This window comes from Oncorhynchus keta, unplaced genomic scaffold (assembly GCF_023373465.1).
Source record: "Oncorhynchus keta strain PuntledgeMale-10-30-2019 unplaced genomic scaffold, Oket_V2 Un_scaffold_1952_pilon_pilon, whole genome shotgun sequence".
NCBI lineage: Eukaryota > Metazoa > Chordata > Actinopteri > Salmoniformes > Salmonidae > Oncorhynchus > Oncorhynchus keta.
In genome coordinates this window covers 415,896-432,500 of record NW_026290848.1, presented here as the reverse complement: position 1 = coordinate 432,500, position 16,605 = coordinate 415,896, and the positions used below count along the sequence as shown (strand labels likewise).

The 16,605-nt window shown below is 42.2% G+C and overlaps 3 long non-coding RNA genes across 3 annotated transcripts in view; 1 reads left to right on the top strand and 2 right to left on the bottom strand.

Annotated features, from left to right (window-relative positions):
* The window catches only part of LOC127927938 (uncharacterized), a 1,866-nt gene extending 1,845 nt beyond the window's left edge, over positions 1-21 (bottom strand). The window contains exon 1 of the long non-coding RNA XR_008129565.1: positions 1-21. This exon is cut by the window's left edge and continues 56 nt beyond it. This is a non-coding gene — a long non-coding RNA (uncharacterized LOC127927938).
* Positions 22-532: 511 nt separating this feature from the next.
* Positions 533-1,737, bottom strand: LOC118388021 (uncharacterized). Its single transcript, XR_004826503.2, has 3 exons — positions 1,598-1,737; positions 1,287-1,360; positions 533-1,197 (listed from the first exon to the last, which is right to left on the bottom strand). It is a non-coding gene; the product is annotated as an uncharacterized LOC118388021 (long non-coding RNA).
* Positions 1,738-14,203: 12,466 nt separating this feature from the next.
* LOC118388124 (uncharacterized) lies at positions 14,204-14,701 on the top strand. Its single transcript, XR_008129561.1, has 3 exons — positions 14,204-14,316; positions 14,416-14,512; positions 14,584-14,701. It is a non-coding gene; the product is annotated as an uncharacterized LOC118388124 (long non-coding RNA).
* Positions 14,702-16,605: the final 1,904 nt, after the last annotated feature.

Below are 16,605 nucleotides of genomic sequence, written 5' to 3'. Positions count from 1 at the left end.
CGGGGATGGTTTGGATGTCTGGAAGAGTCCTTCTGACAGACACCTAGAGAAGAAAATACATTATTCCCTATGCATTTTCTCCCTCCCATAAAATAGGAAATCAAGGTCCAGTTCTCAATCTGTCCACTCCCCTCCTTAAAGCATTGAGAATAGGCCAAAATTCCTCACCTCTAAAGTTCTCCTATGTGCATTTTGAAGTGGCGAGTGGAATTGAGATAGTCAAGACCTCTACGTTGTGTCGCAGAAGAAATGTAACACTGGACAGTTGTAGCTCTAGACAGATAATTTATACAGGCAGTACGACAAGCGCGACTGTAAACATATCCATTGGGGCATGCTCTGCTCACTTGCCTCCATGTAGTTGCGGTCGCACAGAATCTCTCAGGATGTCCAGGGGGTGTAGCTACAGGTTTTGCCCACTCTATACAGAGGGTCTTCAGTCATGTGGTTTCCTGGCAGCCTGAACTGCATGACCAAGCTGAACATTTTATCATCCTAAAATGAAGGGGGAAGGGAAAAAAGCCTTCATTATATAGCAAAAAACAGAATTCAGGTGACATTCATGCAAGTTATAGACTGGCATAATTGGCTATATGAATGCAGCTGCCACTGTATTGAAGCCACACTACAGGAGTAGAGCTCAATAGTTTACATCACTGCAGTCTATCAGAAAGTTGCCTGGCCCTCTGAAAACCCTCCATAAACTTCTGCTGTACTTTACGTCATCGTCGAGGTAAGAGATATCCACAGAGTTAAGTAAAACTGTTTCAATGTTTCTGGCACCGTACGTCTAATAACCTCCATGCGCTAAAGTGTGTTTTAGCACCTCTAAGGCAACTCAGGCTTATGGAGGACCTTTTTACTGAAGAAGGTGTTTTCAATTATTTCATTTTTCCCCATCTAGTGATGCAAATATTGACTTGTGTCTGTGTATACAGGGCTCATCTGTAAAAGAGCCTGGTCTCAGCATGACTCCATGTCAAAGGTAAATAAAACTGCTACAGTATAAGTTGCAAATGCAGTGACACTGAAAGGCAAACTGTCAATTTGAAGTACAAGCAAACACTACAGTGCTGTTTTTGGAAAAGCAGTTTTGAAGAGAAGCAAAAAACATGGCATTCCCCATGGGGTCAAATTTAAAGCTGAATCCACACTGAGTAGCAAGGCCAGGCGTCAGGTTTATGATTTGTGTGTCATCTGGAAGGGATGGAGAGGGTGTGAACACAATAGTTGACAAGCAATGAATTATGAAAGGAGAGCAAGAGAATCACAAGAGGCAAACTCACTGAAGACAGCATCAACATCTTCAAAAAGAGGAGCGACACTCAAATGAATAACGTTACCAAGGCATTCAGGTCATCTGGAATAGGAAAGGTTAGTTAAAAATGAAATATTGTCAAATGCTTAGTGCTTAAATTTGCAGGGTGCAAAATGCATACTTATAGAAGGTGTCTGTTGTGCTTGTATGCCCACAGCTGCCATCAATAGGCAAAATCTTTAAGGCATTTGACAAATTATTATGATTGATTAAAAGGAGGAAGAACACAACTCAATTGTTTGCATCGCATAAGACTCTCCTAGGCCTGATACTACTTACCCTAAGGTAAGGAAAATAATCATTGTAGAACAGATTTGTTCCTATAAAATACACAGCTACAGAACCTGATATTTGACCAAAAGTGTGAAGCCTACAGCACAGGGGTATGCAACTTTTACCCTATGACAAAGGCTTCCCACACTCAGTCACCTGAACCCCAAAGGGCTGCACATCTTCTTTTTATTCCCCTAGCCCTACAAAGCTGATTCAAATAATCATCCAGGTTTGTTAATCTGAATCAGCTGTGTAGTGTTAGGACAAAAACCTAAATGTAAGGCTACTGTTCAATTTTAGAAGGGTGCTCCTCCCTCACCACTTTTATCCATTTATGTCAGGGGCCATGGACCGGTGCACCTCAGGTTAATAGAACTCCCTCATTAGCAGCACAACAGCCTTTCACAGGTGAAAAGCATAATTACCCAACCGTCTACAATTGTAGCCCAGACAGAGAGAAAGATATTGGCCTCTAATGGCCAAAATGCTGCATTTGCATGCACTTTCACAATTTGAATGTAGTCAACTGGGTGGGACTACCAACTTCATTGGCTGAGCCCTACTGGTGACCCTGTTGAAGTCATGTCCAATCGGGTCATCAGAAGGGCTCAGACAATTGTGAAGAAGAAATGTTACTACTTTAATATGAAGATAGCCTCAATGGCGTTGCCCATGCTGTCACAGACACTATATTGGCACAGATACATAGATGAGTCTTTTATCTTCTTATGACTGGGGGCAGTATTGAGTAGCTTGGCTGAATAAGTTGTCCAGAGGTGCCCAGAGTAAACTGCCTGCTACTCAGTCCCAGAAGCATATCATTAGTATATTTGGATAGAAAACACTCTGAAGTTTCTAAAACCGTTTGAATGATGTCTGTGAGTATAACAGAACAGATATGGCAGGCAAAAATCTGAGAAAAAAATCCAACCAGGAAGTGGGAAATCTGAGGTTGGTTGTTTTTCAACTCATTCCCTATTGAAGACACAGTGGGATATTGGTCATGTTGCGCTTCCTAGATGTCAACAGGCTTCCACTAGATGTCAACAGTCTTTAGAACCTTGTTTGATGCTTCTACTGTGAAGTGAGGGCGAATGAGAGGGGAATGAGTCAGAGGTCTGGCAGAATGCCTTGAGCTCGTGACGCTCGTTCACATGAGGGCGACCTCTGTTCCATTGCAATTCTACAGACAAAGGAATTCTCCGGTTGGAGCATTATTGAAGATTTATTTTAACACGCTTCGTGAGATTGGATTTGTTTACAAAACTCGCTAACAAAAGTAGCTATTTGAACATAAATTATGGACATTATTGAACAAAACACACATTTATTGTGGAACTAGGATTCCTAGGAGTGCATTCTGATGAAGATCATCAAAGGTAAGTGAATATTTATAATGTTATTTCTGACTTCTTTTGACTGCACAATATGGCGGATATATTTTTGGCTTGTTTGGGCTCTGAGCGCCGTATTCAGATTATTGCATGGTTTGCATTTCCGTAAAGGTTTTTTGAAATCTGACACAGCGGTTGCATTAAGCAGAAGTATATCTATATTTCTGTGCATAACAATTTTATTTTCATCAACATTTATTATGAGTATTTCTGTAAATTGATGTGGCTCTCTGCAAAATCACCGGATGTTTTTGGAACAACTGAACATAACGCTCCAACGTATACTGAGATTTTTTTTATATAAATATGAACTTTATCGAACAAAACATACATGTATTGTGTAACATGAAGTCCTATATGTGTCATCTGATGAAGATCATCAAAGGTTAGTGATTCATTTTATCTCTATTTCTGATTTTTGTGACTCCTCTCTTTGGCTGGAAAAATGACTGCGTTTTTCTGTGACTTGGCTCTGACCTAACATAATCGTTTGTGGTGCTTTCGCCGTAAAGTCTATTTGAAATCGGGCACTGTGGTGGGATTAACAAGAAGTGTATCTTTAAAATGGTGTGAAATACTTGTATGTCTGAGGAATTGTAATTATGAGATTTCTGTTCTTTTGAATTTGGCGCCCTGCACTTTCACTGGCTGTTGTCATATTGATCAGCCCTAAGAAGATTTATCTATCTCTATGAGGCAAGACAATTGTCATTCAGGATTAAAAGGTGACTGTACTTCCTGATTTGGCCTTAGCTGTGTTCGTATACTCGCACTAACTGTACTGTTTGTGACATGAATTGAGTATTTAGTATGCTTATTGGTCATAGTATACCTGTATAAATATATCATATTATACCTGTATACCTCTGGCCCTTCTTTGGACACTGTGTTAACTAACCTCCAGATGAGCTTCAATGCCATACAACTCTCCTTCCGTGGCCTCCAACTGCTCTTAAATGCAAGTAAAACTAAATGCATGCTCTTCAACCGATCGCTGCCCGCACCTGTCCGCCCGTCCAGCATCACTACTCTGGACGGTTCTGACTTAGAATATGTGGACTACAAATACCTAGGTTTCTGGTTAGACTGTAAACTCTCCTTCCAGACTCACATTCAGCATCTCCAATCAAAAAGCCCCATTTACTACCCACCGCTGCAACCTATACGCTCTTGTTGGCTGGCCCTCGCTTCATACTCGTCGCCAAACCCACTGGCTCCAGGTCATCTACAAGTCTCTGCTAGGTAAAGCCCCGCCTTATCTCAGCTCACTGGTCACCATAGCAGCACCCACCCATAGCACACGCTCCAACAGGTAAATCTCACTGGTCACCCCCAAAGCCAATTTTTCCTTTGGCCGCCTTTACTTCCAGTTCTCTGCTGCCAATGACTGGAACGAACTGCAAAAATCACTGAAGCTGGAGACTCAGATCTCCCTCACTAAGCTTTAAGCACCTGCTGTCAGAGCAGCTCACAGATCACTGCACCTGTACATAGCCCATCTGTAAATAGCCCATCCAACTACCTCATCCCCTTGCTGTATTCAAATCAAATCAAATCAAATCAAATGTTATTTGTCACATACACATGGTTAGCAGATGTTAATGCGAGTGTAGCGAAATGCTTGTGCTTCTAGTTCCGACAATGCAGTAATAACCAACAAGTAATCTAACTAACAATTCCAAAACTACTGTCTTATACACAGTGTAAGGGGATAAAGAATATGTACATAAGGATATATGAATGAGTGATGGTACGGGGCAGCATACAGTAGATGGTATCGAGTACAGTATATACATATGAGATGAGTATGTAGACAAAGTAAACAAAGTGGCATAGTTAAAGTGGCTAGTGATACATGTATTACATAAGGATGCAGTCGATGATATAGAGTACAGTATATACGTATGCATATGAGATGAATAATGTAGGGTAAGTAACATTATATAAGGTAGCATTGTTTAAAGTGGCTAGTGATATATTTACATAATTTCCCATCAATTCCCATTATTAAAGTGGCTGGAGTTGGGTCAGTGTCAATGTCAGTGTGTTGGCAGCAGCCACTCAATGTTAGTGGTGGCTGTTTAACAGTCTGATGGCCTTGAGATAGAAGCTGTTTTTCAGTCTCTCGGTCCCAGCTTTGATGCACCTGTACTGACCTCGCCTTCTGGATGATAGCGGGGTGAACAGGCAGTGGCTCGGGTGGTTGATGTCCTTGATGATCTTTATGACCTTCCTGTAACATCGGGTGGTGTAAGTGTCCTGGAGGGCAGGTAGTTTGCCCCCGGTGATGCGTTGTGCAGACCTCACTACCCTCTGGAGAGCCTTACGGTTGTGGGCGGAGCAGTTGCCGTACCAGGCGGTGATACAGCCCGCCAGGATGCTCTCGATTGTGCATCTGTAGAAGTTTGTGAGTGCTTTTGGTGACAAGCCAAATTTCTTCAGCCTCCTGAGGTTGAAGAGGCGCTGCTGCGCCTTCTTCACGACGCTGTCTGTGTGAGTGGACCAATTCAGTTTGTCTGTGATGTGTATGCCGAGGAACTTAAAACTTTCTACCCTCTCCACTACTGTTCCATCGATGTGGATAGGGGGGTGTTCCCTCTGCTGTTTCCTGAAGTCCACAATCATCTCCTTAGTTTTGTTGACGTTGAGTGTGAGGTTATTTTCCTGACACCACACTCCGAGGGCCCTCACCTTCTCCCTGTAGGCCGTCTCGTCGTTGTTGGTAATCAAGCCTACCACTGTTGTGTCGTCCGCAAACTTGATGATTGAGTTGGAGGCGTGCGTGGCCACGCAGTCGTGGGTGAACAGGGAGTACAGGAGAGGGCTCAGAACGCACCCTTGTGGGGCCCCCGTGTTGAGGATCAGCGGGGAGGAGATGTTGTTGCCTACCCTCACCACCTGGGGGCGGCCCGTCAGAAAGTCCAGTACCCAGTTGCACAGGGCGGGTCGAGACCCAGGGTCTCGAGCTTGATGACGAGCTTGGAGGGTACTATGGTGTTGAATGCCGAGCTGTAGTCGATGAACAGCATTCTCACATAGGTATTCCTCTTGTCCAGATGGGTTAGGGCAGTGCGCAGTGTGGTTGAGATTGCATCGTCTGTGGACCTATTTGGGCGGTAAGCAAATTGGAGTGGGTCTAGGGTGTCAGGTAGGGTGGAGGTGATATGGTCCTTGACTAGTCTCTCAAAGCACTTCATGATGACGGAAGTGAGTGCTACGGGGCGGTAGTCGTTTAGCTCAGTTACCTTAGATTTCTTGGGAACAGGAACAATGGTGGCCCTCTTGAAGCATGTGGGAACAGCAGACTGGTATAGGGATTGATTGAATATGTCCGTAAACACACCGGCCAGCTGGTCTGCGCATGCTCTGAGGGCGCGGCTGGGGATGCCGTCTGGGCCTGCAGCCTTGCGAGGGTTAACACGTTTAAATGTCTTACTCACCTTGGCTGCAGTGAAGGAGAGACCGCATGTTTTCGTTGCAGGCCGTGTCAGTGGCACTATATTGTCCTCAAAGCGGGCAAAAAAGTTATTTAGTCTGCCTGGGAGCAAGACATCCTGGTCCGTGACTGGGCTGGGTTTCGTCTTGTAGTCCGTGATGGACTGTAGACCCTGCCACATGCCTCTTGTGTCTGAGCCGTTGAATTGAGATTCTACTTTGTCTCTGTACTGACGCTTAGCTTGTTTGATAGCCTTGCGGAGGGAATAGCTGCACTGTTTGTATTCGGTCATGTTACCAGACACCTTGCCCTGATTAAAAGCAGTGGTTCGCGCTTTCAGTTTCACTCGAATGCTGCCATCAATCCACGGTTTCTGGTTAGGGAATGTTTTTATCGTTGCTATGGGAACGACATCTTCAACGCACGTTCTAATGAACTCGCACACCGAATCAGCGTATTCGTCAATATTGTTATCTGACGCAATACGAAACATGTCCCAGTCCACGTGATGGAAGCAGTCTTGGAGTGTGGAGTCAGCTTGGTCGGACCAGCGTTGGACAGACCTCAGCGTGGGAGCCTCTTGTTTAAGTTTCTGTCTGTAGGCAGGGATCAACAAAATTGAGTCGTGGTCAGCTTTTCCGAAAGGAGGGCGGGGCAGGGCCTTATATGCGTCGCAGATGTTAGAGTAACAATGATCTAAGGTTTTTCCAGCCCTGGTTGCGCAATCGATATGCTGATACAATTTAGGGAGTCTTGTTTTCAGATTAGCCTTGTTAAAATCCCCAGCTACAATGAATGCAGCCTCAGGATATATGGATTCCAATTTGCAAAGAGTCAAATAAAGTTCGTTCAGAGCCATCAATGTGTCTGCTTTGGGGGGAATATATACGGCTGTGATTATAATCGAAGAGAATTCTCTTGGTTGATAATGCGGTCGACATTTGATTGTGAGGAATTCTAAATCAGGTGAACAGAAGGAGTTCCTGTATGTTTCTTTGATCACACCACGTCTCGTTAGCCATAAGGCATACGCCCCCGCCCCTCTTCTTACCAGAAAGATGTTTCTTTCTGTCGGCGCGATGCGTGGAGAAACCCGCTGGCTGCACCGCCTCCGATAGCGTCTCTCCAGTGAGCCATGTTTCCGTGAAGCAAAGAACGTTACAGTCTCTGATGTCCCTCTGGAATGCTACCCTTGCTCGGATTTCATCAACCTTGTTGTCAAGAGACTGGACATTGGCGAGAAGAATGCTAGGAAGTGGTGCACGATGTGCCCGTCTCCGGAGTCTGACCAGAAGACCGCCTCGTTTCCCTCTTTTACGGAGTCAGTTTTTTGGGGGGTCGCCGGCTGGGATCCATTCCGTTGTCCTGGTTGAAAGGCAGAACACAGGATCCGCGTCGCGGAAATCATATTCTTGGTCGTGCTGATGGTGAGTTGACGCTGATCTTATATTCAGTAGTTCTTCTCGACTGTATGTAATGAAACCTAAGATGACCAATCGCAACCAGGGGTGGTTATTTATTTATCTTGCTCCTTGGCACCCCAGTATCTCTACTTGCACATTCATCTTCTGCACATCTACCATTCCATTTAATTGCTATATTGTAATTACTTCGCCACCATGGCCTATTTATTGCCTTAGCTCCTCTCCTTTATCCTTTCCTTATTTGCACACACTGTATATAGACTTTTTCTACTGTATTATTGACTGTATGTTTGTTTATTCCATCTGTAACTCTGTTGTTGTATGTGTCGAACTGCTTTGCTTTATCTTGGCCAGGTTGCAGTTGTAAATGAGAGCTTGTTCTCAACTAGCCTAACTGGTTAAATGAAGTAAAAAATAGAAATAAAAAAATACTATAGATATATTTAGTATGCCAAATGTTCCAGGATATCGTACATAATTTGCCAAAATATGAGGAATACACGAAGAGGACACTATTTCCATACTTTAGGGCCAATAATGCAATTCTTCAAGAAATGGGCGTGGCTTCACATCATTTCCAGATTTGTTGAAAATGGCGGAAAATATGCAGTCGAAGTACAACGAGAGCGGATACAAATTCATTGCTTTAACTAATTATGACAAATATTAACAAAATGTTGAGCAATGTAATAAAGTAATTACTTTTTAAATAAGTTAACTTACACGTTATATTGGCTGACAATTTGTTAGCTACACTGGTCTTACGAACCACATAGCGTATCAGTACAGCAGTATGTACCGGCATGTTGGCTACTTCTAGATCAAACTTGACAATATACTAACTATAGGCTATCTAACTAACTACCCAATGTTTGACGTGATTATCCCTGTCATTCTGAGCTTAGGTAAATGGTATAGTCATTGTGCGTTCTCAATGGACATTCAGGTGCTTTTGTAAATTCGCTCTGGCTGTCTACTCTGCTCTGAATTTACAAACAGACAATCTGACAACGCTCTGAATTCATGAGCGCATTCTGGAACTCCTGATTGAATTTAAGAACACACCTGAAGTCGTATAATGTCTAACCAGTAATTTGTTATGCTAGATAGCTAGCAAGAGGTTGCATAGCAACAGCATCAACGTCCGGTAGACAGGTGAAAAGCTAGTACGCGCAATTGAAAGCATACTGTTCGTTTACAGTATACTAAAATGAACTAATAATATATAGTATGCAGTATATACTCATTAAGTATGTAGTATACAGTATGTTAGTATGGGTATTCGAGCACAGCTCTTGTTTTTCATCAATGCTCATTAAGAAATGCTAGCGGCCATGACTGAAGGCAAACAAGAATTGTCTTGGTGGTGTGGTTTGATGTGTGTGTTTCTTGGATGTGTTTTTACCATTCAATTGCAATAAACAAGTGCAGTAGTGAAAACGTAAGGTAAGCCAGCTTTGCTGTAGAAAACAAAGTTTTGAAGTTGAGGACTTCTCCCGATGAGCATTGATAAAAGAGCACGCTCATTTGGGCTACAGTTTGAATCACAACGTACCAGATGAGTGCGGAATCTGACTTTGGACATTGAATGATTATTATTTAAAACATGTTGTGTTCGATCAAAACATTCGGTTTCGTAAGTGAATGTAGTGGTGCGTTTGGTTGGTGGATCTGCACATCTGTACTGAGGTAGGCTGTGCAGGTAGCCCAGATGAGAGTACGTCTGTTTGGTGGAAAATGTTCGGAAAAGGAGACAAGGGTGGATTTGCCACAGATGGGGACATAGATGGAAGGGGAGAATCTAGAAGAACAAACAGGCAGGGAGAAGAGGTACAGGAGAACAAAGTAGTAGTGTTTTTTTAAAATCTGAGACAACCAGTAAAGTGTTACATATGATAACGTTGTCAGATGTACAGTGGTTCTTACTTTTGAAAGTTTTGAGCTTATGCAGCCACCGTTTGTGGTAGATGGTGGCAGATTGTGGTAAATTGCGTCTTGGCTGACACTTAAATAACGTGCCATAGAATTATGCGGAACCACGCAAGATGTGGTCCTTCTGTAGCTCAGTTGGTAGAGCATGGCGCTTGTAACGCCAGGGTAGTGGGTTCGATCCCCGGGACCACCCATACGTAGAATGTATGCACACATGACTGTAAGTCGCTTTGGATAAAAGCGTCTCCTAAATGGCATATATTATTATTATTATTATTATGTGCTGCAGGATGCCGCAACATTTAGGCTTATACGGTTCCAAAAAAGGACCGCAAAAACATATGAAATAGGTTGTTCCAACCTGTAAACGAACAGTATGCTTTCAGTCGCGTGCACTAGCTCTTCACCTGTCAACCGGAAGTTGATGATGTTGCTATGCAACCTCTTGCTAGATAGTTAGCATAACAAGTTAGACATTTTACGACTTCAGGTGTATTCTTCAATTCAATCTGGAGAACCAGATGGGCATGGTTTGCACATTTGGTGATATTCCATTGGTTCTACTGTGCTTGGAAAGCTCAATTAAGTGTAACAAATACAGAACCCAGGTCTGATGGCTACCTGTCTTTTGCTCCCCCACCTCCATAAGTGTTTCTCTAACGGAACGATGACTGCGCTGGCGGTGAAGGTGGAGTCTGCTCCCGGTCTGAACCCTGGTCAGCTGACCCTGAGCGACCCCGCCTGTGGTCCCACCTGGTCCCTGCAGCGTACCATTGGAACATGTAACTCTAGTTTAGAAAATATGGCAGCCATGTTTGTCAAGCAAGAACTCCCGAATCCCAGAATACCGTTCACTGCGCCCGTTTCCTGAGTTCTTAACTTAGTTTGGCCACTTCAGCATGTGACAAATCTTTGTACTTGTTACGGCGTACACATGACAAGTAGTTTACAGTTAACTAATCAAAAAGCCAATACAACCGTAGCACGAAAGCTAAACAGAGTTGCAAGATATAGCTCAATCCATTTTGGGAGGTGAAGTCCTTGGGGGAAGGTATTATGGAGAGGATGATGCAGGAAATATTAATAAGATGGGGGATTTATCAACAATAAATGGCCGGGCAGACAGTTTTTCTAAGCTAAATACCCCTGGAAAGGGGGTCTGATCTGGCAACCCTGAGGTACCATAGTTTACACTCTGATGCCGTGTTCAAATCAACTAACGACTTCAGTGCATTCAAGACAATGGGGGTACTCCAGTTGAGATCACCATAAGTCTGACAGACGCGTACGTGATAACCTGACTGCATTGTATTGCGTTAGCATTAGCTCATATTCAGTACCACCTTCAAAAGTGTTTTACACACGTGTCCATTACAATCTAGGCAAGAATCAGAAAGCATGAATAAAACGCTAAGTACATTATACTTACGGTACGATACAGTAGAAACGACAACACCTTACGCAGAAAATAAGGCACTTTGATAGGAATGCACGCATGTCCACAGTTAATTGTAAGGAAGGCACTAAATGTGCAAGGACTGTATACTTGATCTGGGGAAGTGCTTGGGCTTTCTTTTGAAGCAAAGTTTGTCCGGCTCATTAAATTCTCAAATAGAAATGGTCTGCAACAGTGAAATGGGCTACTTTTGTGAATGAATGAGGCAAAATTAGAAGTTGAAACGGCCTATAGAAAATTAGCAGGTAGTGTGCCTTGGTCTGAGGTCAGTGCGTGTTAAATGTCCACATTTGTTGGAACGGTGAGTGGATTCTGACATCACGGGCATGAAATCAACTCCCACTGGGGCGACTGAAGATATTTGGAACTCGTGTGTGAAAAGGTTAATGTTGGCGCTACCTACACCTTTTTTTAAATTTTGGTTTGCTACAGTTCAGTGTTGTGCCAAGCTGATGGTCAGTCGACTGGAAATCAAGAGCGGCTGGCAAGCTTGGCTTGCCTTTCCGATTGGTTTCATACAACTGCTCTTCACACTGACTGAATAGTTGTTGCTTTTGGGTTGAATTCAGGCACAAGTGACCTCTTGTGTTTAAAACAGTTATTGCACTAAACCTAAAGGATGGTTCAGTTGCCTGTGCAGCATGGATGTTTGAAACTCAATAGGATCAGTTGACAGGATCCCCAGAAGTTGATGCCGCTTTCAATGGAATGTCCTGTCCTAGAGGAATGCGCTAATTGAGTTGCTAACCTTATTTAGCTTGCTAATGTTCATACTAAAAACATTGTACTACATTTTTGATTTGGGTGAGCACTTTTCCACAGATGGATACGCTGGCCTCATTTTTATTTCAATCATTTAAATTGGGTTACTATTGAAAGATGACTTATTTTTCCTACATTGTAATGGGCTACAATGACTTTGACCATGATTATGCACGCTGCAAATGACACTTTATTTTGCGGGTGCCTTTTCAGTATCTAGATGCATGTTACACCAAGCAGTGTAGTGAAGCAACTTTATTGGTCAAAACATTCATTTGGGGGATCGGGTTTGCAAAATGCTATCAAATCACGCGATTTTACAATTTTTATGAAATGGTTTCAAAAACCTACAGTTGGCCATGTGGACACGGAGTAACTTTTGCACCTGTTTATTAAATCAGCAATGTCATAGCAGTTAAAAAAAAAACAGGCTGAAATGTTTTGTTTATCATAGGAAAATACACAACATTCACATGGCTGTGCACAAAATGGGCAGTTCAGATTTGTCACTTCAGCTGCAACTATATATCGTTGTGCAAAATCCTGACCATCGTCTGTCAGCTCAAGTGGATTTGTACTGGTGTGGGCGTTTGTCTCTCAATGTAACGTCTTCAGATTTCACACATTCCTTTTTGCTAATATCTGGCAGTTAAACAGTAAAGAATAAAGATGCAAATAAAAAATGTAGGCCTAAACTGTCAATGCGTAGGTTGCTTTGTATAGTAGAGCTGCGCCCTTCTCAGAAGTCCTCCACGTGTGAATCCGATGCCGTGGGTGTAGAATTTATTTTGTGTGACCAATTTTTCCAACAGCGGAAGAATTGCTCTGGCGCATTGCATGAAATTCTTGTTTAAAATGAAGTACTTGTGTTGAAAAAATATGATTACCTTGTTGATGATACCGACTGTGTATTCGGCAACTTTGGTTAAACCACAGTCAATTGATCAATATTCAGGTCACCTGTAGTCTGACCATTCTGGATCATTTAGAATTTTAAGAACCATTTAGAGGGACATCTCATGTCAATGGAATTGAATATACATGTTTGACATCCGTCATGTAACAAGCCATTGCAGTAGACCAAAATAAATATTGTTGACGGAAAGCCCCTTTTCTGTTCTTTAAAATAAAAATGTACTAAATCAGATTCATCCAGGTCTGATGGGCCAAAAGATCAGAAATTAAAACCAACAAACCACTGACGTGACCTTGAATTATCTGAGGACTGTTTAATTGTCAGCCGACACTAAATGAATCATGATAGGATTTGGGGTGCCGAGGAAGCGGTTTTAAAGAGTTACCGTCTCCCGACTTAAACTCTAGACGGTAGAAATCTATTACATTGATAGTCAACTTATTAACCATTACATCGTATCCTCCTTGCAGCTGCAAAAACCCCAGCCTTATGATTCAGTACTATACAAGTTGGTTTAATTGAATTACTAGCTAACTAAATAACACAGGCTAAACACACAGGTGATACAATATGACGGCTTGTTACAAGGTCCCCCCCATTCCATAAGGGACACTTATCGTTGATACAGTTTTGAACACACAAACCGGCACCAGTTTGGAGTAAAAGCATGAATGTATTTATGTAGGATGCCGCCGTGGAAAGGTAGGTGGTTGGTCTTCTCTCTGATTGGCTACATGAGGTCACAATGTCGTTGGTTGTCCGTGGCTGACTAGTCTTGAACAGAACTACAGGATGGATTTTCCTTTCACTCGTTCTGGAAGATGGAGACAGTTCTGTCAGTCTGACCCGCTCTCTGATGTCCCTCGTGGCATGGCTACTTACTATGCACATTTTCTAGGGGAGTTTCTCTAACACGTTCAAAAGTGAATACTGGAACAATATTTCTAACATAAGACTGGTTAGAGATTAGCTATAGAAAATGAATGTCATATTGGTTTTTATTTTGTGATTTTAGTTTTTTACTAGAAAAGTGCTCACTCTACAGGTAGGAAGTCTCGAGCCTTTACATTGTAAATGAAATATGTTTTTTCAAGACATTCCTTTAGTTCATACTGGAGGGGAGAAGGAACCCACTTCTGCTGTAAATTGAACTGATTCTCACAGGACAGTCATGACACCACCACAATACTTCTTACACAAGGCGGTTAGGGTTTGCAGCATTTTCTTGTTCCTGACTTAGTCCCTCTCTCCACTGGCAGCTGTGAGAACCCCGAGGTTCCATACCGTGTCGTCTTCCACCCGGTGGTAGCTGACGCCAGGGTCCACTTCCACCCTCACTCACGTCAAACGCTTTGAGGGCAATATGTTTTCCTTCGCCAAGGATGCGGTTGAGCTGAGTGGCCAGGTAACAAAGTTCACCCAACAATCTTTATTGGTTAATTTTGTGAGTGGCAATCATCCCTTTAAAAAAAAAATCTGACACCATCATATCTTTGATTCCTAGGTCTTTGTCCATTGTGATGTGGTCATCTGTGATGCCAGTAGTCCCTCTGGCAGCCCCTGTAGTGGACAATGTGTGAATCAGGACAACCCGAAAAGAGGTAGGTCTTGTTTTATGCTTTTCAGACCCTGGCAGACCATAACTGAACTAATAGGTTCTCTCTCTCAACAGGTCAACGACATGTCAAAGACCTCTTTGAAGAGCGTCATTTATGTGTTTCTTCTGGATACATTCTTTGGGTGTAATGTCTTGTTCTAACATGTCAAATAAAGTGTTCTGTATAAAACTATCCTAACCGTTGGAGCTACCTTAATTGTATCTGATTTGCGTTCAACACCATGTCGTAGGCTTGACATCTGACGTGTATCAATCAACCCTTTTGTAAGCATGGAACTCTGAACCATCCACCGGAGGGAGATAAGTGTTGCACACCAATTTCCCGTCTAGGAGAAACAATGGGTGTCAAAACAAAAGCTTTCCAATGTCCAGTAGGATGAACTGACTCAATGTTATAGCAGATGGTGGTTTGCCAAAGTGAGCCCAGCAGGGCTGTGGTTGGTCATTTTCAACTGAAATTACAACTTTCCTTGATACCTCTCACGAGCTTGATTTCCATCCAAATATGGACATTTCTTCTTTTAATGATATATAATCATAATTTTAATGATATGCATGTCAATCTCAAATGGGAAGAGCTTGACTTCATCACTACCTGTTTGTGTAAGAAGTGTTGACGAGCTGTCTGCATTCCCCACAATCTCCAAGTCCGAACTACGGAAGGTACAGAGCCATGAATACTTTGCAATCTATTCCGCATCAGGATAAGATTTACACACCGTATTCTGGTTAGAGCACTTTTTAGAAGAACGTTTTTTTTTCTGGCCGTTTTGAGCCTGTAATCGAACCCACAAATGTTGATGCTCCAGTTACTCAACGAGTCTAAAGAAGGACAACAGTTTACAGCTGTGCTAACATAATTGCAAAAGGGTTTTCTAATGATCATTTAGCCTTTTAAAATTATAAACTTGTATTTTCTATCACAACATACAATTGGAACACAGGAATGATGGTTGCTGATAATGGGCCTCTGTACGCCTATGTAGATATCCCATAAAACATCAGCCATTTCCACTTACAATAGTCATTTTCAACATGAACAAAGACTACACTATATTTCTGATCAATTTGATGTTATTTTCATGTCCAAAAAAATTGCTTTTCTTTAAAAGACAAGTACATTTCTAGGTGACCACAAACTTTTGAATGGTAGTGTATAGTATTCATGGAATGCACATTTCGTCACAATATTGTTTTGGACGTTCCTTTTAGGACTGATGACCAACTGAACGTTCTACTCAATGCATTCTTAACGGGCACTGATGAAGGTTTGGTCTAGGGTGCATTACTGTGGCTTGAAAACATAATTACATTTCTAAAGAATGCAAATTAATAGAGGGAAAATCTTTTGTCAAAATATTGATGTCTCCAGATTGACTGTAGTTGCAGTATAACATTAGCTAGCTAGCTAAGATTGAGTGGAGACCACCAGATTTTTAGCTAGCTAATGTTAGAATTACTAAGTATTTTTGACAAACATTGCTCGCTAATGACAACATTGTAAATTTGATGACATGATGATGATGACACAGTTCTTTCCTACTAAATAGTTGCGTACTTTAACAATGTCATCGTCTTTCCAAGCCTCTATAGTATTTGTAGGTGAAACAGTCATTAGCTCTCGTTCCACTTCTGGACATCAACATGGCTGTGGAGTCTGTATAACTTTGATAACATTGGCAACGGTGACCGAGTGAGGGACGTGCAAAACATGAATTATCAGTTAATCTTGTCTTTACCTTCACCTGAATTTGTAAAAACAAAAGGAATAAGATAAGTGTCATCCCTAAATGATGAATGTTTTGTCTTCAAATAAACTAGCACAGTTACAGTTACACCTTCAGATATGAGTCAATGGCTTCATCTCAAATGTCATCATATTCCCTATATAGTGCACTACTTTTGACCACAGCCCTATGCACCATAGAGGACAGGATTAAAAATGTGCATCCTGGTGTCCTCAACTGAAGTGCATTGTCAGGTGGAGGGGTATCTGTCTTTATGAGTGATAACTGTATTATGAGGTAATGAATGGAAATCCCCAAAGCTCCAGAACACCCATTATTCATCTCACCA